Here is a 27,151-nt window from a genome sequence, read left to right as displayed (position 1 = left end):
GTCCAATCTTACTTCTTATTCCTCCAAGTTCACTGGTTGCAGGCAATTCTTATACTGTGCATAGAATTTAACATGTATAAAAATTCATCAGGCTTTGATGATTGCAAGGTAAATGGTTATCGCTCAGGAAGGTTCTTGTCAGTTTGGAGAGAGAGAGAGATTTGTTATTCCAGGACATCTACACTGATTCCTTTTTAATTAGCCACTCTAGTGTCTTGCTGACAGAACTTGCTACCTTCAGGGTTCTCCAGATGATAACTTTTTTCTTTCAGGTCACCACAGAGTTCCTTTTTGTTTCTCTTATTCCAATTGAAACATTAGACAGCCAGTCCTCTTCTCTTGCATGACCCACAAGGGCATTGAGCAGGCTGAACTAAGAACTCACAAACTGTCTTCCAAATGGGGATTTCCACAAACTTGCCAGCTTGTCCTGTTCCAGTCCCAGCTGCTGTTGCTGGTTATAACACTGTAGAACTGATCTCTCTCTCTCTCTCTCTCTCTCTCTCTCTCTCTCTCTCTCTCACTGAGAGAAAAACTTTTTTGACTCTCTCTGCTTGCCAAACCACATGACCCTTTTAAAACAGCTCCAGCCAATTTGCGGCTCTAACAAAATTTTTCATCTGTTGCCTTTTTGTAAACAACAATCCATTAGTGAAGTCTCTTGGGCACTTTCCAAAGCTCTTGCAAATGCTGTGAGGCTGATTCGTCTAGCATTAGAAGAGCTCCAGTATTTCAAATAAGATCTGTTTTAAAGTGTTTGTATGGGACCTACTCTAACAAACCTTTCCCAATTTATCTCCCAAAAACATACTCCGTCACAGGTTATACTGTACTTTTATAACCGAGTTGATTGTCCAGCTGAACCTATACTCTCACTCCATTTTTCTGTAGATAAGAGTTGACAATCCAGTTATCGGATACTCTGTGAGAGTATAGGTTCAGTTCAGGAAGCATTTTGGATTTCATGATTTTTTTTTTCTTTCAAGTCTGATTTTATTCAATCATCTTTTCCAACCAGCTTTACAAGATTCTGCTTTTATAATTTGGCACAGAAAGGGTATTGAGCATTTCAGATTTTTTTTGATAATAGTTTTGCATTATTTCAACAACTTTCTGAGAAGTACAATTTGCCGAATACTCATTTTTTTAGATATTTGGAAATTGGGCATTTTCTTCGATCTCAAATACCTTGTTTTCCTAGGGTACCAGATGTGAATGTCATTTTTTAGTTTACAACCTTCTCGTAAAGGTTTAATATCCTTCATTTATGATGAAATGGCTGACCTAAGAATGCCCCGATATTTAAAATTAAAAATGCTTGGGGACAGGATTTAAATTTGTCTGTATCGGAAGAGATCTGGGATTGTTTTGTGGCCACCATTGTTTATTACAATTTAAGGTTGTACACAGGGCCCATAATTCCAAAGCCAAGTTATTTCTTATTTATGCATAGGTAAACTTATGTTGTGGTAAATGCAAGAGAGATGAGGCCTCTTCAATTCACATGTTTTGGTCCTGTCCTAGTCTTGAAAAGTACTAGAAGGAGGTTTTTCAAACTTTATCCTTAATCTTTGATATAAAATTAGAACCGAATCCTTTGGTAACGCTTTTCAGTACAATTGGAGAAGATGATGTTTTGTTGACTTCAAATAAATGTCATATCTTGTCTTTTACTTCTCTTTTGGCAAAACGTGCTGCACTACTCAGGTGGAAGGATGTTTCCCCACCTACTCATGCACAGTGGCTGAAATACATTGTTTTATTTAAGTTAGAAAAGATTTTATATTCAATCAATAATTCTAGAATAATTTTAGTGTCTATTCTTGTAATAAAATATGTGCAATTGAAATAAACTTTTTAATCATTCCATCAACCATAATTTCTTCCAAATTTGAAGGATCTTTTAAAATAATTTCTGATCCTAGTTTATCTCTTAAATAAGCCCTCAATTGAAAATAACAAAATAATGTATTATGAGGTATATCATAATTAATCAAAAGACATCAATATATTATTATCATAACAATCCCAATTTAGGGATTCCCTTATAGTACCATATATTTAAAAAAGGATTATCTTTTTAAAAATTCAATAAGGGATTTATTAGTGGTGCTTTTAGTGAAAGGGAATTTCCATCAGTTTCTAATTTAACTTTATTCTAAATATTCAACAAATATTTTAATATTGGAACCTCCTTATCTATTACACTAGATTTAGAATCCCATTTATAAATAAACTCATCTGGACTAACTTCTATCTTATTTAGTTCAATATCCACCCATGATGGTCTAATTTTAACAAACTAAAAACCTTAATTGTGCTGCTCTATAATAATTCTTAAATTAGGAAATTGTACGTCTCCTTGTTGAAATTTCCATCTTAATTTTTCTAATTACTTTCTTATAATCTTCTTTCCAAAGAAAGTTCCTAACTTGCTTATTTAAATCTTGAAAAGATTTTGAGGTAAAGGTATAGCTAAAGTTTGAAATAAATATTGAATTTGTGGAAAAACATTCATCTTAATACAACTCTCCCAATTAATGTAATTTGCAAATTTACCCATTTCATTAAAGTCTTCCTCTATCTTTTAAAATATTGGAATATAATTTAAATTATATAAACTTTTCAAATTAGTATCGATACATATACCTAAATATTTAATCTTGTCTGTCCATTTAAAATGATCCACTTGTCTACATTGTGAATAATCTCCTATTACAAGTTCCATTATCTCACTTTTATCTTCATTTATCTTGTATCCTGAAATTTTCCCATAATCTAACAATTGACTTTAAAGTCTTGGTAATGATATTTCTGATCGAGTTAAATAAACTAGTACATCATCAGCAAATAAACTAATTTTATGTTGGATCTGATTTATTTCACATCTCTTTAATTGTTGGTCATCTCTGTTCTTTTGTGCAAGTGGTTCTATAGCTAAAGCAAACAAAGCTGGTGATAAAGGACATCCCTACCTACTAGATCTATTTAAATTAAAAGATTGAGATACCTGTTCATTTGTTATCACCTTAGCTTTAGGACTTTTATTATAAGGCCTTAATCCAATTTATAAAATTTACACCAAAACCAAATTTACTTAACACCTTAAATAAAAAGTCCTATTCTAACCTAATAAAAGCTTGTTTAATTTAAAAGAAAAATGGGAATGAGATTTGGACATGATAATAGATCAACAAGATTGGCAAAATTTGTGTAAAGAAGTTATGACAAATACTATTAATGTAAGATATAGATAAATTATAATTTTTACACCAACTATTTATTACTCCTCAGAAATTGAGTAGATGGAGATCGAATTAATCAGATCAATGTTTTAGTGGAACAGAAATTGGAATTTTTCCTCATTCTACGTAGTCTTGTTCAAAGGGCAACCCTTTTTGGGTTTCCATTAGTGAATTTTTGCAACGGATAATGGGGGTGAGCTTCCCTTTAAACCCTGAATTACTTTGGTTATAAAATTTTGACAGTGTCACTCCTAAATTATTGGTGTCAGATTCTCTATTAAAATTTGTTGTTGGTCTTAGTAATAGCAAAGAAATGTGTGGCTGTAACATAGAAGTCTGATGTTTCTTTAACATTAGATAGATGGCATGCTGAGACTCAAAGCTGTATTCCATTAGAAAAATGATGTATAATTTAAGGGATAAATATTTCTTATTTTTTCAAATTTGGGGTCCATATGCTAAAATATGAAATTAAAACTATGAATTTTTAAAAAAATGTCCTGGTTAATGAAGTTTTCCTGAAGATATAATAATGTTATTATGTCTTTGAGGTCTCTAAGTGTCAATAGATGCAATCCAAATTAATTACTTGTAATTGTTTTATAATGAAATGTCATATATTTTAGTTTTGGGATTAGATTAGTTTAGGGGGAGGGTGGGGTAATAGGGGGTTTAGTTTTTATTTGTAGTAGATAGTTTTTTTTTAAAAATGTTAGTTATTAGATCTTAGATTTTAGTTTTTTGTTATATATAATTTCAGCTTATATTTGTTAACATTCTATTATATTACTATGGTATATTATTGTTAATTACTTGATCTTATATATGTTGATATTTTAAAAATAATTCTTGCATAAGATTCCAAACTATGTGGAGACCATTTTTAATTTATTATCACAATCTTTAGATATATTTTATAATCTGAGTTTTGTGGGCTTTTTTCATTTACTTTTAGGAGTGAATTTTATTATTGTTTTTTTTCTGCCATGCAACATTGTTAGGGGAATGGGGTATTGATTAATCTTTGATTTTTTTTTGTCTTGTATATTATTTTTACTTTGGCTATGACACAGATGTGATGCAATATATTGATTTTCTTCTTACATTTTGCATTTCATATAAACTATGTACTTGCTTGTTTTTTTATGTATAAAATCAATAAAAATATTTTTTTTAATTAATCTGCATCTTAATTCCACTTTCACATCTTTCTAAAATCATATAATGCTTAAATCCCATCTTTAAATTTTTTTGTGTGGAACGGGTTTCCAGCTCAACAGGCTTCGTCGAGAACAGGTAAGAGGTGAGGAATAGTCAGAGTTGAAGTCAGAAAGGAAAACCCTATTTGAGGAACAGAAAGGATTCAGCAGCTAGGTACTGGTAAAGGCAAGTTTTTTAAATATATATTTTGTTCATCTAGTCATAGACAGTGGAAATGGCAGTCAAGGTAGAGGAATGCTCCTCTTGCAAAATGTCAGTCGTCAGGGAAACCAGCAGTACCCCTGGTGACTTCATCTGTGAGAAGTGCATCCAACAGCAGGTCTTGACCAGTTGAGTTAAGAAATTGGAGCTGGAGTTGGGTGAACTCTGGATCATTCAGGAGGCAGAGAGGATGATAGACAGGAGTTACAGGGACACTATCGCACCTAGGAGGCATGAGGAGGGTAGATGGGTGACAGTCAGGAGAGGAAAATGGAACAGGTAGGCAATGCGGGTGACCCTTGTGGCTGTCCCCCGATAACAGATATAACATTTTGGATAATGTTGGGGGGACAACCTACCAGCCACAAGCCATGGAGTCTGGTCCTGTGGCTAAGAAGGGAAGGGAGGAGAAGAGGTGAGTGTAGTGATAGGGAATTCATAGTTAGGATGACAGATAAAAGGTTCTGTGGAAGAGATCGAGTATCCTGTATGGTATGTTGCCTCCCTGGTGCCAGGGGTCTGAGTTATCTCAGATCGAGTTCACATCATTCTCCTGAGAGAGGGTGAGCAGCTAGACGTTATGGTCCATGTAGAGACCAATGAAGTGGATAGGAAGGTCCAGCAAGGAGAGTTCAGAGATTGATAGATAGGAGCTCCAGGGTTGTGATTTCAGGATTACTACCTGTGCCACGTGTTAGTGAGGTTAGAAATAGGAAGATAGTGCAGCTTAGCATGTGTCTAAAGACATGGTGCAGGAGGGAGTGCTTCAGGTTTCTGGATCATTGGGCTCTCTTTCAGGGAAGGTGGGACCTGTTCCAATGGGACAGTTTGCATCAGAACTGAAAGAGGACTAATATCCTTACTAGTGTTGCTTTGGTGGATTTAAACTAGATTTGTCAGGGGGAGGCGAACCAGAGTGCCAGAGCAGATAGAGGAATGGAGGAGGGAAAAGTTGATGTTAAAATTGCATGCACCATTAGAAGTCAATGGGTCGAGTGTAGTGGAATTTTTCTCAGGTGAATCAATTTCAATGCAAGGAGTATAGAAGAAAAGGCTGATGGGCTTAGAGTGTGGGTTGGCACATGGAATTATGACATTATGGCCATTAGTGAAACTTGGTTGGAGGTGGGGTAGGACTGGCAGCTCAATGTTCCGGGCTTCTGTTGCTTTAGATGTGATTGGTGGGGGTGTGGAAATGAAAGGGAGAAGAGTGGTATTGCTCATCACGGAAAATATCATAGCTGTGCTCAGGCAGGACAGACCAGAGGGCTTGTCTACTTAGGCTATATGGGTGGAGCTGAGGAACAGGTAAGGTATGACCACACTCATGAGGTTGTATTATAGACAGCCCAATAGTCAGTGTGAATTGGAGGAGCAAATTTGTAGAGAGATAGAAGACAGCTGCAGGAAACATAAGGTTTGGTACTAGGAGATTTTAACTTTCCACCTATTGACTGGGAATCCCATACTGTAAAAGGGCTGGATGGCTTGGAGTTTGTCATATGTCTTCAGGTAAGTTTTCTAAATTAATATATAGAGGAACCAACTAGAGAGAATGCAATACTGGATCTATTAAGGAATGAGACAAGACAGAAGACAGAGGTATGTGTAGGGGAACATTTTGGGTTCGGTAATCATAATGCCATTAGTTTCAAGTTAATTATGGAGGACAGATCTGGGCCATGGGTTGAGAATCTAAATTGGAGAAAGGCCAGTTTTTGTTTGAAAATTTTATTTATAGTTTTACATACTCATGTTAGCCAGGTAGTGTAGGGGAACAATCTTCCCCTTTTACAAGTCATTGTTTGGTGAGTCTTCTCTTCCATTTCCCCCTTCAGCTCTCCCCCTCTCTCCCCATCTTTTACCCTCCCTCCCACTTTAACCTCAGTAAAGGCATAAAAATCAATTACCAAGAATAACAATACAAATACATGGAGAAGAAAAAAGGGGGAGCCAGCATGACTTCCAAATTGTCTCCTTGTTCTCAGTATTTCAGGATCTGTGATCTTGTTATTCACTGAATGCCTATTGAAAAAGGTCTTGGGAAGGCTAATCACACTTGCATTTCAAGGTTTCGAAAATGGCTGCCACACCTCAACGAAAGTGGAGAAAGGCTAATTCTGAGGAAATGAGAAAGGATCTGGAATACGTGGATTGGGATAAGTTGTTTTTCAGCGACAATGTGCGAGGTAAGTGGAGGACCTTCAAAGTGTAAATTTGAGAGTACAGAGTTTGTATGTACCTCTCAGGATCAAAGGCAAGGGAGACATTGGGAACTTTGGTTTTCGAGAGAACTTTGGATTTTCGAGGGATATTGGGGATCTGTTTTGGAAGATGAGAGAGGTGTATAACAAGTATAGACAACATGGAGCAAATGAGGTATTTGAGGAGTCTAAAAAAATGCAAGAAAAACCTCGAAAAGAAACCAGGAAAGCTTAAAAAAAAAGACACGAGGTTGCTTTGGCAGACAATGTGAAGGAAAATCCTAAGGTTTTGACAAGTATATTAAGAGGAAAAGGATAGTAAGGGACAAAATTGCTCCCCTTGAAGATCAGAGTGGTCGGCTATGTATGGATCCAAAAGAGATGGGGGAGAGATTGCATGGTATTTTTCATCAGTATTCACTCAGGAAAGAGGCACAGAGACGAGGGAATTAAGGAAAACCAGCAGTGAGGTCATGAAAGCAATACAGATTAAAGAGGAGGAACTGCTTACTGCCTTAAAGCAAATAAGGGTGGATAAATAACCAGTGCCTGACAAGATATTCCCTCAGACCTTGAGGGAGGCTGCTGTAAAAATTGCAGTGGCTCTAGCAGAAATATTTAAAATGTCCTTAGCCATGTGTGGTGCCAGAGGATTGGAGGGTAGCTCACGTTCTGTTGTTTAAAAAAGGCTGCAAAAGTAACCCTGTAAATTATAGGCTAATGAGCCTGGTGTCAGTAGTATGTAAATTATTGGAAGGTATTCTAAAAGATCGGATATACAATTATTTGGAAAGCCATGGACAGATTAGGGATAGTGTTACGAGCGCAGAGGACTCCAAAAACCAGCAGTAACAGAAATTCACCAAGACAATGGCAACTTAAACACAAGTTGCTTTTAATTTTTTTCAAACATAATAATAAGATCAATATTTAACACTACTATTAACTTATCCTCCTTTTAATTCTAAGTGCTTGTGTATGTAATATATGAGTGCTCAGGAAAGTTCTTTGTTTCACTGTCCAATCATTCACTTTTCATTTCTCCAAGTTCACTGGTATCAGGCAATTTTCATACTGTGCACAGAATGTAACATTTATGATCTTCATCAGACTCTGGTCCTTTAAATTGTTACCTCAAAGGAAAGTCTTTGTTGATTTCAGATAGAGAGTTGTTCATTGGACACACATAAAAACTGATCTCCTTCAATCAGTCATTTCAGTGTCTTGCCGAAAAACTTTCCCCCCTTCGACTTTTGAAAAGATGATCTTCTTTCCCCCCCCACCCCCTTATTCCAGGAGAAACACATTAACCAGCTACTTCTTCTTGTAATTGACTACAAGGGTTGAGAATAGGCAGAACTCAAAACTCATCTTCAATGGGGCAGAGCAGGAGTGCAAAGCTTGCAGTCTCCAACATCAACTCCTGCTGTAAACCAATTTCTCTCTAAAAAGAAATCACTAGTTTGTTTATCCTCTTGCAGTCTTGAAAAACCACATGACCCCTCTTAGAAGAGCAACCTTCAACCAGACTTGGATTGCTGGCACCGGAATCAATTTCTGAGCCTGGACATCTGTTCCTTAAAAAACAATGGTCCATTTTTTCCACACCTTCAGTTCAATTAACACCTACTTGTGAAGTCTCCATAGGCATTCTTCAAAGTTTCTGCAAAGTCACTGTGGACATGAAGTCTCTGCTTATGCATAGCTCTTGCAATTCAAATAAGATTACTTTTGTCTGTTAAATGTTACTTTTAATGTCTGTTTGTGAAGTGTACCAAAGCTAAACCCCCACAATCTATACCTTTTAAGATATTTTTAAATCATAATTTTATTAATCCAATCCATAACAATAGAGAGCATGGCTTTGTGCATGGTAGGTCATGTTTAACCAATCTTATAGAGTTTTTTGAGGAGGTTACCAGGAAAGTTAGCAAAGGAAAGGCTGTGGATGTTGTCTATATGGACTTCAGTATGGCTTTTGACAAAGGAGGTTAATCAGGAAGGTTCAGATGCAAACAAGTAATTCTAATTTGGAAGAAAATTGATCAACGTATAGGGCTCAAACTGGGGCCGTCTCCAGAATCACCCCTGGCTCTGAATAAACTTCTCCCGTGGACTGTGAATAACAAGATCCCAGATACCTGGCGTAGTAATGTCATCCAGTGTATAAAGGACTTATGAGCAGGAGCAGTTAATGTTGTTTGAGAAGCTTAGAAATAAATATGTTTTATCAAATAGGAGATTTACAATTGGCACTGCTATTTACAATTAAGATTTTTTCTGAGGGACAAACTAGATCCAACTATGGCCTTACCAGAGTGCAGTGACATAGAGACCCTGATTCGAAAGGAAGTTTATTTTGGCAAAGTATTTCTTACTTCAGGCAGGGGGGCCTAAACCAGGCTTTCACAAGTCAAGGCAGAGGTGGGAGTCGGGATTAGGAATAACGATTGACAAGCGGTGTTGGTCGGACCTGTGTCGGATCAACATGACAGCAATCGTTTACACACGGTATAGGCTGGTGCAGTATAATTTTCTTCACCAGCTATACCTGACATGGACCATTGTTTAAAATTGAACAGATCAAAATCAGAAATCTCTGACCAATGCTTCAGATGTTGCATTGTGACAGGAATGCTTGTGAATGCAACCAAGGTAAGGCCCTTTTGGAGCTGAGCGAACCCCTGGGTAAAATCATCGGCAAAGAATTCCCACACAATTCAGAGTTGTTCCTGTTGGGAAATATGATGGACTTACAATGAAGCTGTCCAAATTTCAAATCCAATTTGTAATCGTCGTATTGCCAGTGGCCAGGAAGTGCATAGCAGCTACCTGGAAGTCCGACTCCATCTTGAGCATTACTCGCTGGAATGTAGAAATGCAGAGTTCTGTTCCCCTGGAGAAGATTACCTATAATCTCAGGAAAAAGCACAGTACCTTCCTTAAGATTTAGAAACTGTATCTAAACTTCATAGGTGCACAGTTATAGGGTGTGCCATCCTGTCTCACAGCCTAGCCCCATCCCATTCCAATCCAGGAAAAAAGAATAAAGAAGACCATGGATAGGATAATGGCCAGGTCAAGGGCCACCCAGGTGTAACAAATCCACATACCCCTGATTTATGTTTGTAACCTTGGTTGTGAGCATCTTGAATGTTTGTTGTTATGTGGTCCATTATGTGTGATAACTGGTTGACCGTTTTGAGTTTTGTGTGCCCGATGGAGATGTGGGGGGGCTGGTAGTCATGGTGGGGAGCTGGCTGATGGAGGACCTCAGTTTCCTTCAGGCTGACTTCCAGGCCAAACATTTTGGCAGTTTCCACAAAGCAGGACGTCAAGCGCTGAAGAGCTGGCTCTGAATGGGCAACTAAAGCGGCATCATCTGCAAAGAGTAGTTCACGGACAAGTTTCTCTTGTGTCTTGGTGTGAGCTTGCAGGCGCCTCAGATTGAAGAGACTGCCATCCGTGCGGTACCGGATGTAAACAGCGTCTTCATTGTTGGGGTCTTTCATGGCTTGGTTCAGCATCATGCTGAAGAAGATTGAAAAGAGGGTTGGTGCGAGAACACAGCCTTGCTTCACGCCATTGTTAATGGAGAAGGGTTCAGAGAGCTCATTGCTGTATCTGACCCGACCTTGTTGGTTTTCGTGCAGTTGGATAATCATGTTGAGGAACTTTGGGGGACATCCGATGCGCTCTAGTATTTGCCAAAGCCCTTTCCTGCTCAAGGGCTCAAAACTCAAAACGGTCAACCAGTTTACCTATCTCGGCTGCACCATTTCATCAGATGCAAGGATCGACAATGAGATAGACAACAGACTCGCCAAGGCAAATAGCGCCTTTGGAAGACTACACAAAAGAGTCTGGAAAAACAACCAACTGAAAAACCTCACAAAGATAAGTGTATACAGAGCCGTTGTCATACCCACGCTCCTGTTCGGCTCCGAATCATGGGTCCTCTACCGGCACCACCTACGGCTCCTAGAACGCTTCCACCAGCGTTGTCTCCGCTCCATCCTCAACATCCATTGGAGCGCTCACACCCCTAACGTCGAGGTACTCGAGATGGCAGAGGTCGACAGCATCGAGTCCACGCTGCTGAAGATCCAGCTGCGCTGGATGGGTCACGTCTCCAGAATGGAGGACCATCGCCTTCCCAAGATCGTATTATATGGCGAGCTCTCCACTGGCCACCGTGACAGAGGTGCACCAAAGAAAAGGTACAAGGACTGCCTAAAGAAATCTCTTGGTGCCTGCCACATTGACCACCGCCAGTGGGCTGATAACGCCTCAAACCGTGCATCTTGGCGCCTCACAGTTTGGCGGGCAGCAGCCTCCTTTGAAGAAGACCGCAGAGCCCACCTCACTGACAAAAGGCAAAGGAGGAAAAACCCAACACCCAACCCCAACCAACCAATTTTCCCTTGCAACCGCTGCAATCGTGTCTGCCTGTCCCGCATCGGACTGGTCAGCCACAAACGAGCCTGCAGCTGACGTGGACTTTTTACCCCCTCCATAAATCTTCGTCCGCGAAGCCAAGCCAAAGATGTGTGATAACGAGGAAAGGGAGGTGTGGGGAAAAAATGGGGCTCAAACTCAATGGTGAAACTTGTATAAAAGTGATGAAAAATGATCACTGTACAAATTTGAGTTTGAAAAATGATAAATAAAATATTCAAAAAAAAAGGAAAGTTCAGACTCTAGGTATTCATGGATCCGACAATGACAGATATGGAGAATTGTTTCTCAGACTAGAGGCTAATGACTAGTGGTGTGCCTCAGAGATCAGTACTGGGAACATTGTTGTTTGTAATGTATATCAATGATCTGGATGATATGTGGTAAATTTGATCAGCAAGTTTGCAGATGACACTAAAATTGGAGGCATTGTGGACAGCAAAAAATGTTTTCAAAGCTTGCAAAGGTATCTGAACCAGCTGGAAAAATGGGCTGAAAAATGGCAGATCAAATTTAATGCAGATAAGTGTTAGGTGTTGCATTTTGGAAGGACAAACCAAGAGAGGACATATACAGTAAATGATAGGGCACTGAGGAGTGCAGTAGAACTGAGGGATCTGGAAAAAACAGATATCTAATTCCCTGAAAGTGGCGTCATAGTGGAAAGTGGATAGGGTTGTAAAGAGCTTTTGGCATATTGGCCTTCATAAATCAAAGTATTGAATTTCAGAGCTGGGATGTTATGGTAAAATAGTATAAGACATTGGTGAGGTCAAATTTTGAATATTGTGTGCAGTTTTGGACATCTAACTACAGGAAAGAAATCAATAAGATAGAAAGTGTGCAGAGCAGATTTACTAGGATGTTGCCTGGACTTCACAAATTGAGTTACAGAGAAAGGTTAAACAGGTTGGGACTTTATTCATTGGAGCACAGAAGAATGAGGGGAGATTTGATAGAGGTATTTAAAATTATGAGGGGGGTAGACAGAGTAAATGGAGGCTTTTCCACTGAGGGTAAGTGAGATACGAACCAGAGGACATAAGTTAAGAGTAAAAGGAGAAAAGTTTAGGGGGAACATGAAGGGGGAACTTCTTCATACAGCAAGTGGTGGGAGTGTGGAACAAGTTTCCAGCTGAAGTGGTGAATGCGGGCTCAATTTTAACATTTAAGAAGAATTTGATCAGGTACATGGATGGGAGAGGTATGGTTGGCTATGGACTGGGTGTAGGTCAGTGGGACTAGGCAAAAAAAAATGGTTTGGCACAGATTGGAAGGGCTGAAGAGGCCTTTTTTCCATGCCGTAGTGTTCTTTTTGTTTGTTTTTAAAAAAATATTATTTATTGAATCACGATGCATATGTTGAAACTTACAATTAATGAATAAAACTTAAAGAACGATACACAAAATAGATACATGATTTTAAACTAATCCCCTACAACCCCCACCCCCTCTAACCTACCCCAAAAGAAAAAAGAAAGAAAAAGGAGATCACCCATAATAACAAAATTCATCAATTAATTACCATGGCTTAGAGTAGGGGAGGGGATTTAATAATTCAACCCCATATAATCCAAATATGGGCTCCAAATTTTACAATTAAAAAAGATAATTATCATGTAAATTATGTTATCTTCTCCAATGGCATCTCTGAATATTCAAATCAGTCTCATTTTTCCAGATAATTGCCAAATTACCTACAGCTAATGCCAATCTCAAAAAAAGTGATTTGAAATCTATTTATTTTTAATTCTAAACTAATCCTCTTAATATTACCTAGCAAAAATACTAAAGGATCTAATGAAAATTTCACTTTCAAAATAACTTCTAAAATTTCCTTAAGTTTATTCCAAAAAGTTTTCACTGTTTCACATACCAAGTAGAATGTAAAAAATAACCCACATCCTTATCTAAAACATAAATCCGAAGAAATAAAATGATATTTCCTTAATTTTTCTGGAGTTAAATATAATTGATGATTTAAATTATAATGAACTATCGATACCTTACATTTACAATTTTAGTCATATTATCCCTACATAAATTCATCCTGAGAAATTATCTTTCTCCCATTTCAATGCAGATTTATGTATATCTGGCTTAAGCATTTTATTCTGTAATAAAGCATACATCTCAGATATGTCCTTTCTTACCACCCTCAGTAAGTAAAATTTCAAACTTAGACCGTCTAGGTAACCCTAAAGTATGCCCAAAATTATCCAACGATAAAGCTTTAATTTGATAATACATGCTGTAATGTTCTATGGTTTTATTCTGTTACAATTATGAGAAAAATGCTGATATCACCCTTTGAATCTTTTCTTCTGGATTCCCTTTGAAAGAAATAGCTCTGCTCTGCCATATCAACTTCCTTGATCATCTTAAGCACCCCAGTTAGATCACCCCATAAATTTCCATGATCAAGGAATGCAAAACTTGAAATCGTGAGACAATGGAAATGAAGCAGTGAAGAGAATACAATTTTGATATGGTTTCTCCAATGAACCTTAATGTCATTGGCTTGAATTGGTATGTTACAATAAGAGTTGTACAGTACTGAAATATGCCTTTTAGCCTAACATCCATGCCAATCTTGAAGCCTTCCTATACTTTAATTAGACTTTTGTCTACTCTCTGTCCAAATGTTTTATAAACATTTTAATGATTGGCTAGTTTCAGTGTATCCAAGTCATGCCCAAAGCAAATTGAGTATCTTTTAGGCTCCATTCATTCATTAGAATGTTGTAGCACTAATGCAGCGGTATCCTCTAACAACAAGGATTCAGGACCATCCTGAACAACCTAGAGAGCCGCCTCTCAGCAAATATTGATGTCAACAACAAAATTCACCATTATCTCCAATGTGGTGGCTACTGAAGAAAAGTGTGGTTGAAAATCAAGATGTCAAACTGAGCGTATAACAGATGGTGTTTTTAGCAGTGGTGCTTGTCCCTTCCTTTTTCCACCCCTTCTACTTTTTGTTATGCACAAGCCTTATTCTGTCAGCTGGCACCACCACTTGGTGATTTGGTTTCACCTGGTTGCAAACTATTATAGACCTCCACTATTGTTCTCTTGTATTTCCACCTGAGATCATTTCCCTCTCAATTTCTCCTGTGACTTAGAAATTTAAAAAAAATTGACTTCCCTTGAACTGAAAGAGTTTCTTTCTGCAAGGATGGTGCCTAACTCAGTGAGTAGTTCCACCATTCTGTTTTTTAGGATTTCAGATTCCCAGCTGCTGTGGTGTTTAAATCTGAGGGAAAATGGTGACAGGCTCCTGTTACTGTTAACCCTCACACAACAATCGTGCTCTTATAGTTGCCCAAACAGAAGCATCTTCGGGGATGAAGATCGCACCAGTAAAGAAATAAAATGGGTCAAATGGCCTCATTCTGCTCATCTTGAAGGGGGAAAGAAAGAGCCGAACAAACTTGACCAGTGCACATGTTCCAGATGCAGCGACTCTTCTGGCGAGTGGTACTCGAGAGCAATTTTACATTCAATTTTAAATTATTTCAAAAGAAGTTACACATGTGGAATATATCTTTTCGTCCCCTCAACCTACCCTCCCAAGCCCCCCACCCCTAAAGAAAGAAAAAAAGAAAAGAAAAGAATAACATTGGGTCCTGTGGGAATTTGACCCCCATAATTCATTCCGAAAAAATAACCTAAGCCTAAACAAAATTGTCTAACTTTGGGTCATTTCCAAATTGAATGAAAAAAAAATTCCAACTTCAGATTTACATCTAAAATATAAATCTGATATGGCAGGATTTAATCTATTTAATTTTTGTGGAATCAAATATAATTGATATAAAATTATACTGAACTAATCTATATCTTATATTTACAAGTTTAGTCATAGTTTGCCTTAACAGCAGTATGCATGCCAAGGAGAACCATGGATAAACATTCACTCCACATAGGTGCATCACTATCTGCTGTTAATGCTGTCTTCAATTAACGATGGAAATGCTCAATGAGGCTGTTGGCCTGCAGATGGTAAGCCATCCTAGATCTATTTTCACAAATACATGTTTGCCATGGAGATTTGCTGAAAAGTCTTGTAAATTGGGGATGTTGTACTGGTCAAGCACGGTAGAGTTGTTCAGGGCATGATAATCACCACAAGGCCACCAATTCCCAGGAGATTTATTTGGAACCCTATGCAATGGTGAAGCCAGATCTGTAGACTATGCCCAATTCTTACATGTGGTTGAATTCTGATTTTTCAATTTTAAGAAGTTCCGGGGGTAATCTACAAGCCCGTGGTACCATCAGAGGTCCCCAAATCTCTATATGGTAGTTATTGTATGTCCCGATCGCGACAAACATAAAATAGGGGCCGATTTGTTGCAACTGTACAGGGTATTAATTGAAGGACAGGATCTCCAATGTTGTGATCTCAGGATTTCCACCCATGCCACGTGTGAGTGAGGTTAGAAATAGGAGGATAATGCAGCTTAATATGTGGCTAAAGAGATGGGGCAGGAGGGAGAGCTTCAGGTTTCTGGATCATTGGACTATCTTCCATGGAAGGTCGACCTGTTTCAGCGGGACATTTGCATCTGAACTGGAGAGGGACTAATAGGCTTGTGGGACAGTTTGCTAGAGCTGCTCCGGTGGGGATGGGGATGGGGGTGTTTAAACTAGATTTGCAGGGGGATGTGAACCAGAGTACCAGAGCAGATAGTAAAGTGCAGGAAAATAAACATAATGTTAAGGAAAATAAACATAATATAAAGACCAAAATCAAAGGGTTCTGCATGATGAAAATAATGTTCTTGGGTGCATCTATTTCAATGCAAAGTGTATTGTAGGAAAGGCAGACGAGCTTAGTGTGTGGATTTGCATGTAAAATTATGACATTGTGGCCATTAGCGAAACTTGATTGTTGGAAGGGCAGGACTGGCAGCTTGATGTTCTGGGCTTCTGTTGTTGCAGACATGAAAGGAGGAGGGATGAAAGGGGGAGGAGTAGCATTACTTGTCATGGAACATATGCTGTGGTCAGGCAGGTCAGTCGAAGGGCCCATCTACTGACGTGTGGAGCTGAGGAATGGGAAAAGTATGACCATGCTCATGGGGTTGTATTTTAGACCACCCAATAGTAAGTGAGAATTGCAGGAGCAAACTGTAGAGAGATAACAGACAGCTGCAGGAAACACAAGGTCATGGTAGTTGGAGATTTTAACTTTCCCCCCCATTGACTGGGACTCCCATACTGTAAAAGAGCAGGATGGCTTGGAGTTTGTCACATGTTTTTAGGAAAGTTTTCTGAATCAATATATAGAGGTAACACCTGTAGAGGGCAATACTGGATCTCCTATTAGAGAAAAAGACAGGGCAGGTGCAATGGAATATTTGGAAATGTTTTTGGGAGATAAATTTGTAAAATTAGAATAGGTTACACACATACACACTCTTTAAAACAGATCTTATTTGAAATACTGAAGAATGCATATTCAGTGGCTTTACAGAAACTATGGAGAATGCTATGCACATTTCACAAGTAGGTGCTAATTGAAATGATGTCATGAAATGGAGTCAGGTTGTCTCTGTTGGATTTTCTGACCTCTCTGTAAAGTGCTCACTCAAAGGTCAATGAGAGGCTTGTCTATCTAAAACAGCAGATGGGATCATAAAACTAACTCTTATTGTTTGCTGGAGAAGGTGGGGGAAGGAGTTTGCAAGTGAGAGAGAGAGAGAGGGACATGTGGCTGGCAGTTGGAATCTGAGAGAGAGAGAGAGAGAGTCACAGCTGAAACAAGCAGGAGAAGCTGGTTGGAACTGAAACAGAAGCTCCAGAGTGGCGATGGCTGGAAGTGTCATCTGTCTGATGTTTCTCTTGGAATGAGTGGAACAGAAAGGAACTCTGTGATAGCCTGAAAAAAAGAGGTTATAATCTGGAGAACCCTGATGGGGCATGTTTCATCAGCAAAATATTGAGGTGATTAATGGTGGCACCTCAGTTGTGGAAATCCTGAAGCAACATATATCTCTCTCTGCAAACCTACAAAGAACCTTCCTGAGCAGTAAACATTTACCTTTCGAGCACCAAAGCCTGACGAACTTTATACGTGTTAAATTCTGTGCACAGTATAAGAATTACCTGCAACCAGAGAACTTGGAAGAATGAGAAGTGAAATTGAACTGTGAAGCAAATAACTTTTCTTACATTTGTACACACATCACATACACATGCACTTAGAATTAGAAGGGGGTTAAGTTGGGTAGTTAAGTTAATAGTGATAAGTTAAAGTTTGATTCTGTTTTCATGTTTAAAGATAATTAAAAACAACCTTTGTTTAAGTAACCATTTGTTGTGGTGAATATCTGTTGCTGCTGGGTTTTGGGGTCCTTTTAGCTCGTAACACAGGTGACAGATGTATATATAGGGGAACATTTTGGGTCCAGTAATCATAATGCTATCAGTTTCAAACTAATTATGGAGAAGGATAGATCTGGGCCTTGGGATGAGATTCTAAATTAGAGAAATGTCAATTTTGAGGAAATGAGAAAGGATCAGTAAAAGTGTGGATTGGATAAGTTGTTTTCTGGCAAGGATGTACTCTGTGAATGGAAGGGTTTCAAAAAGTGAAATTTTGAAATTACAGAGTTTGTATGTTCTGGTAAGGTATAAGGAACTTGGTTTTTGAGCGATATTGGAGATCAGAGTAAGAAGAAAAGAGAGGCGTATAGCAGATAAATGCAACAAGGAGCAAATGAGGTACAGGTCCATGATCCATTATCTGGAACCCTTGGGGGACAGTGTGCTCCAAATTTTGGATTTTTCCAGATTTCGGAAAGCCCACTCGAATTGTGCTGCCATATCCACCCCCACCTCTTTCCTCACCCGCCCGACTTGCGCTGCCGCTCTCCCCCCCCTGCCCAACTCGCTCTGCTGGTCTCTCGCCCACCTGACTCGCATTGTTGGTCTCTCACCCGCCCAACTCGCGCTGCCAGTCTCCCCCCGCCCGCCCGCCCGACTCGCGCTGCCGCTTCTCTCCCCACTTGCCGGATTTTGGAGCTGTCTGGATAAAGGATTGCACACCTGTACTTGAGTATTTTTTTAAAAAGCAGGAAAAAATGAGGGAAATCAGGAGGGCTAAAAGGCATGAGGTTGCTTTGGCAGAAAAGGTGAATGAAAATTCTAAGGGTTTCTACAGGAATATTAAGAGCAAAATGATGGTAAAGGACAAAATTGGTCCTCTTGTAATCAGAGTGATTGGCTATGTATGGAGCCGGAAGAGATGGGGGAGATCTTAAATGGGTATTTTGCATCTGTATTTACTCAGGAAACTGGCACAAAGTCTAGGAAACTGAGGCAGACTCAGTAAAATCAATGAACCAACACAGGTGAAAGAGGAGTGCTTCCTGTCTTTTTTTTGAAAATTTTATTTTTCAATTTTTCCAAAACAGTATCACATCTGGAAAAAAAACAATCCTTTCTAATGTATTAACACGTTCTTTTAGTATAATTCACTTCTCAGCTAAATATTATGTCAGCTTACTTGCAATTTCCTTCCCTCCCCCCCCACCCAGAACTTTGAAAATGAAACAACTAAAACAATTAAAGAGAAAAACAGAAAAATGGTAAAAAGAAAAAGAAAACCAGCGTACCGCCGGCCTTTCTAATCTACTACCACTCCCTGAGGTGCTTCTCTGATGTTGTCTTTATGTATTTGGTTAGCTTTTTGGAACTATGGGTTGATGTTATAGCTGTGCACCAAAGTGCTCTAGTTAAGGTTGCCATATTTGGCAAAAGTATCATACATATTTCTTAAATTTTATTTATTTTCTCCATGGGCATGCAGTTGTGCATTGCTGTGGTCCATTGAGTGATGAACAAGGGTGAGATGGACGTCCAGGTGATCACAATCCATTTTTTTTGCTACCGACAGGGCAATATCTACAAATTTAATTTGGAATTGACTTAATGTCCTCCCCACGTCCTCTAGGTTTTCCAATGAATACAACTCCAGATCCAGTGGGAAGTCTGCTCCCGAAATCCAAGTTACTATATCAGATAATTTCAACCAAGAAGGTCTCACCTTCACGCAGGTCCATGTGGAGTGTATAAAGGTACCAATTTCTAACCCACACCTGAAGTTCATTTCCGATATCTCTGATTTTTCTTTATGTAATTTTTGTGGTGCAAGATATAATTGATGTAAGAAATTATATTGGACCAATCTTAATCTGGTATTGATCACCAATGTTGCACTTGCCCTACATAGATCTTCATCGATCATTATTCCCAAGTCCGACTCCTACCTCTCCCTCGATCTTTGCAGGCCCAGTTTTGGGGCCTCATTTTGAAGTACAAAGTACATTCTGGATATAAATTTTGGAGCACCTCCCAGATGAAGTAGCCCTTCCACCTTGTTCCCTTCAGGTAGGACTCCATTTTTCCCTCATGAGGATCTTAACTGTACAAAATATTGAAAGGTTCCATTCGGCAAATCATATTTATCCTTCAGTTGTTCGAAGGACATGAGCTGTGTATTCTCATCCTCAATAGTTCGGATCCCCTTTTGGTGCCAAATATCCAGAATTTTGTTACCTAAATTCATAGGTATCAGTTCATTATGTATTAAGGGTGGTTTTGGCGACGTTACAATCTCTTTACCGATACAATCATTAATTTCCTTCCCGACTTTTACCAGATGTTTTAGGATGGGGTTTTCCGTTCTTTTATTTATTAATTTACTATTTGTTTTGTAAATGAAATCTTTTGCCATCCCCTCCCCTGTGCTGTCATCCTATGTTAACCCATTTTGGTGGTTCACCTTCTTCAAATAAAGATGTGAGGAACCTCGACTGGACTGCCAAGCAATATTTCCTAAAATCAGGGAATCATAGCCCCCACCCCCCCAATTTATAATCCCACATCAATTTTTCCATGGAGATCCTGGAGACTTTGCCATTCAACAGGAAAGTTCTTATGTTGCCATTTAATTTTTTAAAAATTTCATGGTAGATAAATAGGAATGGATTGAAATAAATATTGTAATCTTGGCAAGACCTTAATTTTGATAGTTTACTGGGCAGGTTTCTCTATCTGTTTAAATTGTCTTTGATTTTTTTTAAAGGATGGGTGTATAAGTTTGTATAAGTTTCCCAAATCTCTATCCATTGTTATCCCTAGGTATTTAAAACTACTTGATTGCAATTTGAAATGGCTCCCCTATTTATATCTTTCCTAGACCGAGTCAGTCAGGGGCATAATCCTATTTTTTTCCAAATTTACCTTATATCCAGAAATTTTACCATAATCTTCCAGGGTGGCCTGCAATTTGGGCAATGACTTAGCTGGTTCCGTTGAATATAATAGCACATCATCTGTGAATAGGTTTATTTTATGTTCATCTTGGCCCACCTTAAAATCCTTTATATGTGAATCCTTCCTAATATAAGATACTTCCTGTTTTAAAGAGAATATAGGTGGACAAATCCCTAGCACAGATAAGTTTAAACACACAGACATTGAGGGAGACTTGTGCAGAAATTGCTGGGGCCCTGGCAGATATATTTAAAATATCCTTGGGCACAGATGAGGTGTTAGATGAATGGAGGGTAGCTAATATTGTCCCATTGTTTAAAAAAGGCTCAAAAATAACCAAGGAAGTTATAGACCAGGAAGCCTGGCATTAGTAGTTGGTAAGTTACTGGGAGGTGTTCTAAGAGATCGGATATACAGTATCCTCATAACGTTTGAGACAAGGACACTTTTTTCCTCTTTATTTGCCCTGAGTTCCACAGTTTTAAATTTGTAATCAAGCAATTCACACATAATTAAAATGCACATTCCAGATTTTATTCAAGGTTACTTGGTTTGACCATGTAGAAATTACAGCACTTTTTATCCATAGTTCCTCCATTTCAGGGCACCATAATTGTGGTGGAACACCACCGGCCTACTGCAGGGGGCAACTTCTGTATCTGCAGGAGTGTAAGGGGACAGGACAACATCTGGCCGGCTGTCAATCAGTTGGCCTGAATGGTTCAAGCCCCACCCAGTCAGGTGTCAATTGACTGCAGCTACAGCCAGCCTGGCTCTGTGGAAGTCTTTGTGGATTAAAGCCTGTTGTACAGTCTTTACCTTATGTGTGTCTGATTCTGGCTAACAGCGCACCACAATTTAATCCACAAAATTTTCCCACGGCTGCCATGGAAAAACTCCTGAGCGCAGGGAGCCTCGAAGTCGACCCACACCACCAGAAGCCCACACACACTTTGAGATCTGGCGGCACGTGGTCGAGGCAATCATCGAGGCGCACGCAGGCAGCATCCTGGACTCAGATCGGAAGAGGCTGGTCCTACAAAGCTGGGTCCTCACATACAAGAGCGCAATGGACACTCTCGAGAAATTGTACAAGCCCTCCATGAATGCGGTCTGTGCAAGGTACCTCCTCAACACCTGACCCCAGCAACCCAGGGAGACAGCCGAGTCTTACCTGGGACACCTGCGAGAGTTGGCCCGACCGAGCATGGCTGAACCCAGAGAAGGCGCAGAGGAGGTCGAGAGGTTGATCCAGGATGCCTTAGTCTGAGGGCTACACTCGAGAGCCATCCAGCAGAAGCTGCTGGAATATAATATCTATGCCCTGACCAAGACAGTGGAAATGATCTGAACCCTGGAAGCAGCAGCCCTGCATATCGAAGTCTTCGATTCCAAGCTCCCTCATGGCCCTCTCTCACTGCAGCTGCAGCCCCAGACAGAGCTGGGGAGGAGAACATCGCTGTGGCAGGGGCCCAGTGCCCCTGTAAGTACTGTGGGTCCTGGTGTGGGTCAGACCGACGATTGCGCCGAAACTGCCCGGCTAGGAACCAGTACTGTTCCCAATGTGGCAAGAAAGGCCACTTTGCTAAAGTGTGCCTCTCAAAACCAGCTGGCAGCTCAGCGGCCCTCTATGACCACCCCACCTACCCCGCAGACCCCTCCACATGTGCGTGCTGGGCGGCGCCATTGTCCCCACTATAACTTCCACCTTCCCTGACTCCGACGGTGCAGCATTTGGCTCTCCCAGTGGCGATCACAGCGTGTGCCCTGAGCACCTGGACCAGCCCCTGCCCTCGCCAGTGCAGCTTGCCGAGAACTACAGCGACGTCATTTCCGGCTCACGGTGTAACACCACTTCCGGCTGATGTAATGACATCACTGCTTCCGGCCTACTGCAGGGGGAAACATCTGTACCTGCAGGAGTCATCAACGACATCACTTCCCCCGGCGCAATGAACACGACTGGGGAAGGAGGCCAGCCACGCAGCGGGTCCCCACGTATCGCCGCCATTTTGGACCAGGCAGCGGCTGACACGGAGGGCCCCCAACGATGATTAGAACAACATTGTCAACACGGGCGATGACCAAGCTGCCCTACTGATGCTCCCCACACCTCTGGATGCCATAAATCGCCGCACACAACCGGAGAGCGACAACTCCAACCCCGAGAAGGTCCTGGCTCCCACCACGCTGACCAGGGACATCCCTCATGACCTCGGACGCTCTATGATGGATGTGCAAGTCAACGGGCAGGTAACAAAGTGCCCGTTTGATAGTGGCAGCACCGAGAGCTTCATTCACCCGAGTGTGGCCCACTCCCTGAGATTAAAAGTTCACTCCACCACCTGCTCCATCAGCCCCGCCAGTCTTATCCTTAAGACTGTTGGTACCCTTAGGTGCTACTTGGCCGATAAAACTGTGGGAGTTGAGACATACACAGGGTTCAGGCTCCTGGTCATGCCCAAACTCAGTGCCCCAGTCCTCCTGGGCCTAGATTTCCAATGCCACCTGCAGAGTGTCACCCTTTCCTTCAGGGGGCCCAAACCTTCACTCACGTTACACGGCATGCCAACCTACCAGACCCAGCCAATCTGCAGCCTCTCCACACTACTCATCACCTCACCAGCACTCTTCCTACATCTTATGCTAGGCTGCAAGCTGATCAGCGCCAGAATTAGGTGCTATTGCACCGCAGACAGAGACTTCATTAAGGCAGAGGTGCGGCGACTCCTGGCAGAAGGTGTCATAGAGCCCAGTAACAGCCCTTGGAGAGCCCAAGTCCTGGTGGTCAAAAGGGGAAGTAAGCCAAGGATGGTCATGGATTACAGCCAGACCATTAACTGGTACACCCAACTAGACACCTAACCCCTGCCAAAGATCACCGACATGGTCAACGAGATAGCTTACTACCGGGTTTTCTCCATGATTGACCTGAAGTCGGTGTATCACCAAATCCCCATCCACCCGAAGGACAAGCCCTACACCACGGCTCTTTAAAAGCAGACAGGCACCTGTACCAGTTCCACCAAGTTCCCTTTGGGGTCACGAACGGGGTCTCCATCTTCCAGCGGGAGATGGATCACATGACACAAGCTAAAGGCGATGTTCCAGTATCTGGATAACGTTATATCGGCCGTGACCAGCAGGACCATGATGCTAACCTGGAAAAATTCCTCCAGACGGCCGGGGAGGTGAACTTCACTTACAACAAGGAGAAGTGTGTGTTAAGCACCACCCGCCTCGCCATCCTGGTGTCGTCAGCCCAGATCCAGAAAGGATGCGCCCATTAATGGGGCTACCTCTCCACCACCGCATGCTAAAAGCCCTCTGCAGGTGCCTTGGGCTATTCTCCTATTACTCGCAGAGGGTCCCTCGCTTCTCAGACAAGGTCCGCCCACTGGCCCAAGCTACAACTTTTCCTCTCCCACCCGAGGCACAGGCAGCCTTCATCCGCATCAGGCAGGACATCGGACACCACGATGCAGGCCATGGATGAGGACTCCCCCTTCCAGGTAGAAAACGATGCCTCCGATGTAGCCCTCACCGCTACCCTCAACCAAGGAGGCCCAGGCGATTGTGGAAGCGGTGTGCCACTGGCGCCACTACCTGGCCAGCAGGAGATTCACCCTCCTCACGGACCAGTGGGCCATGGCGTTCATGTTTAACACTACCCACAAGAGCAAGTTCAAGAACGACAAGATCCTGCGCTGGCTAGTCGAGCTGGCAACCTACAGCTACGGCATCCAGTACCGCCCCAGGAAGTTTAACGACTCCCCCGATGCCCTCTTTTGGACCTGCGCATCTATGCACAATGACAGGCTGCAGGCATTGCATGAGTCCCTCTGCCATCCGGGTATCACCACAGGTTGTACCACTTCATTAAGTCCCGGAACCTGCCGTATACCATCAGGGACATGACCGGGGCCTGCCGGGTCTGCGCAGAGTGTAAACCCCGTTTCTACTGCCCACCCCAGGCACATGTTGTAAAGGCCACTTGGCCCTTTGAGCATCTTGGCATGGACTTCAAAGGGCCCCTACCTTCCACGAACTGTAACATCCACTTCCTCACGGTAGTGGACGAGTATTCACGCTTCCCTTTCGCTATCCCTTGCCGGGACACCTCCATGGCCACCGTCATCAAGACCCTGGGGCAGATCTTCACCATGTTTGGCTACCCCGATTTCATCCACAGTGACCAGGGGTCTTGTTTCATGAATGATGAGCTACGCCAGTACCTGACAGCGAGGGGTATCGCTACTAATCGCACGATGAGTTATAACCCGAGAGGCAATGGGCAAGTGGAACGCAAAAACAGAGTGGTCTGGAAGGCAGTCCTCCTGGCTCTCAAGTCAAAAGGATGGGTTGTTGAGTACTGGCAGAACGCCCTGCCCGAGGCACTCAATGCCATTCGGTCGCTGCTGTGTAGGGCTACCAACGAGACCCCTCATGAATGTCTGTTCTCATTCCCCAGGAAGTCGGTGACTGGAATGTCCCTCCCAGCTTGGCTCACATCCCCAGGACTGGTGCTCCTGCATAAGCATGTACAGACACACAAGGCCGAAGCCCTGGTTGAGCAGGTCTTCCTCCTACATGCGAACCATAATTACGCCTATGTTAGGTTCGGCAGTGGCAGGGAGGATATTGTCTCAACCAGGGATCTGGCTCCAGCAGGAGCACCCACCAGCCCACGGCATCCTTCAGCCCAGGACAACGCCGACCGGGCATACATCCCCATTCCCAGGCAGCTATGGGGTGCGCAGGACCTCCTTAACCACCAGGGACCTGCTTCAGCCCTGGGGGATGAACCTGCCCCCCCACCCATCCAATACGACTCTCATACGATGAACCTGGCCCCCTCAGCCATCCCTCTGTGCGGCACCACACCGCCAGCCCCCCCACTACCCCTCTGACTAGTGACCAAGAGCCAGTCCTGCGACGGTCACAGAGACCTCAGTGGCCGCCGGATCGTCTCAATCTGTAAATATTGTATATTGTATAGTGCCCCCACCCCGGGACAATTTTAAAGAAGGGGGTGAATGTGGTGGTACACCACCGGCCTACTGCAGGGAGAAACATCTGTACCTGCAGGAGTGTACCGCCGGCCTACTGCAGGGGGCAACCTCTGTACCTGCAGGAGTGTAAGGGAACAAGACAACACCTTGCCAGCTGTCAATCACCCTCCGGGATATAAGCCTGCGCCGGCCTCCCGAAGCCTCACTCAGAGTTACTGCAGCTACAGTCAGACTGGCTCTGTGGAAGTCTTTGTGGATTAAAGCCTGTTGTACAGTCTTTACCTTGTTTGTGTCTGATTCTGGCTAACAGTGCACCACAATAATATTTGGGACATTTGGCTTCACAGTTGTTTGTTCACACTGATATATTTAATTGCTTTGTTTTTGCAGGTATATGAGAGCTAGGTTTGCTTTTAAGCTTTTGATCACGTTTGGAGTTTGGAGTTGCCATTTTTGACCATGATGTCCAGAGTTGTGCCAATGAAAGTCAAAGAAGCCATTAAGAGGCTGAAAAACAAGAATAAAACAGTAAGAGATGTCGCCCAAACCTTAGGATTACTAAAATCAACATTTTGAGGTATCATTAAGAAGAAAGAGTGTTGATAGCAGAAGAATCCTCATCATAATGAAGAAAAATTCCCAAATCGCCTGATGGAAAGAAGGCAGGTGTGGATGACTACTGTCCGCATAAGACTTCATAAACAGAAATATAGTGGCTACACTGCAGGGTGCAAACCAATAGTTTGCCACAGAAAGAATGGCCAGATTATAGTTCGTCAAGAAGTATTTAAAAGACCCTGCAGAATTCAGTAAAAAGGTCTTGTGGACAGATGAGATCAAGAGTAACCTATATTAGAGTGATGGAAAGAGCGAAGTGTGGAGATGTAAAGGAACTGCCCAAGGTCCAAAGCATACCACCTTTGCCATGGTTGCATTTTGCAGTGTAGCCTCTTTCTTTTTGTGAAGTCTCTGCAGTCAGTACTCATTCATGTAGCTCCTGCCTCCTGGAGTGTTTCTGATCTGTCAGACATGCGTTTGGAGAACTTTCTTCAGTAAGATTAGAATTCTTGTCATCAACAGTAGAGATATTCTTTGGAATATCAGTCCCTTTACAATTACCGAGCTCATCAGTGCACTCTTAATGATGATCCAAACTGATTTTGGTAATTCTAAGGTTTGGGCGATGTCTCTTCCTATTTTATTCTTGTTTTTCAGCCTCATAATGGCTTATTTGACTTTCATTGGCACAACCATCTCCTTTGATCTTCCCCTCTTGGAGATCTAACGCTCTGTCCTCAGTAGATCCCTCACCTTTATCCCCCTTTGCCCACATCTTAATGAGTTCTGCACACGCCATGATGTTGAACTCTTCTTTTTTTTTATAAATTTTTTTTATTTTTCACACCATAAATCACATTAGCCATGATATACACTATTTCTTTTTCACACATATACAGTGACTTTTTCTCCCCCCACTTTCCTCCCAAACCACCCCCCACCCCCCCCTCTCATCCATTTTAGG

The 27,151-nt window shown here is 41.7% G+C and overlaps 1 protein-coding gene across 1 annotated transcript in view; it reads left to right on the top strand.

Annotated features, from left to right (window-relative positions):
• cds1 (CDP-diacylglycerol synthase (phosphatidate cytidylyltransferase) 1) overlaps nt 1–19,721 on the top strand; it is a 160,964-nt gene extending 141,243 nt beyond the window's left edge. The window contains exons 14-17 of the transcript XR_011353995.1: nt 6,739–6,856; nt 18,877–18,988; nt 19,293–19,416; nt 19,572–19,721. The gene's annotated coding sequence lies outside the window, so the exon portion shown is untranslated. The remainder of the gene's footprint in view (nt 1–6,738; nt 6,857–18,876; nt 18,989–19,292; nt 19,417–19,571) is intronic.
• Nucleotides 19,722–27,151: the final 7,430 nt, after the last annotated feature.

This window comes from Narcine bancroftii, chromosome 3 (genome assembly GCF_036971445.1).
Source record: "Narcine bancroftii isolate sNarBan1 chromosome 3, sNarBan1.hap1, whole genome shotgun sequence".
Classification (NCBI taxonomy): Eukaryota; Metazoa; Chordata; class Chondrichthyes; order Torpediniformes; family Narcinidae; genus Narcine; species Narcine bancroftii.
The sequence above is the reverse complement of the archived record's forward strand: the minus strand, read 5'-3'. Positions and strand labels throughout refer to the sequence as shown.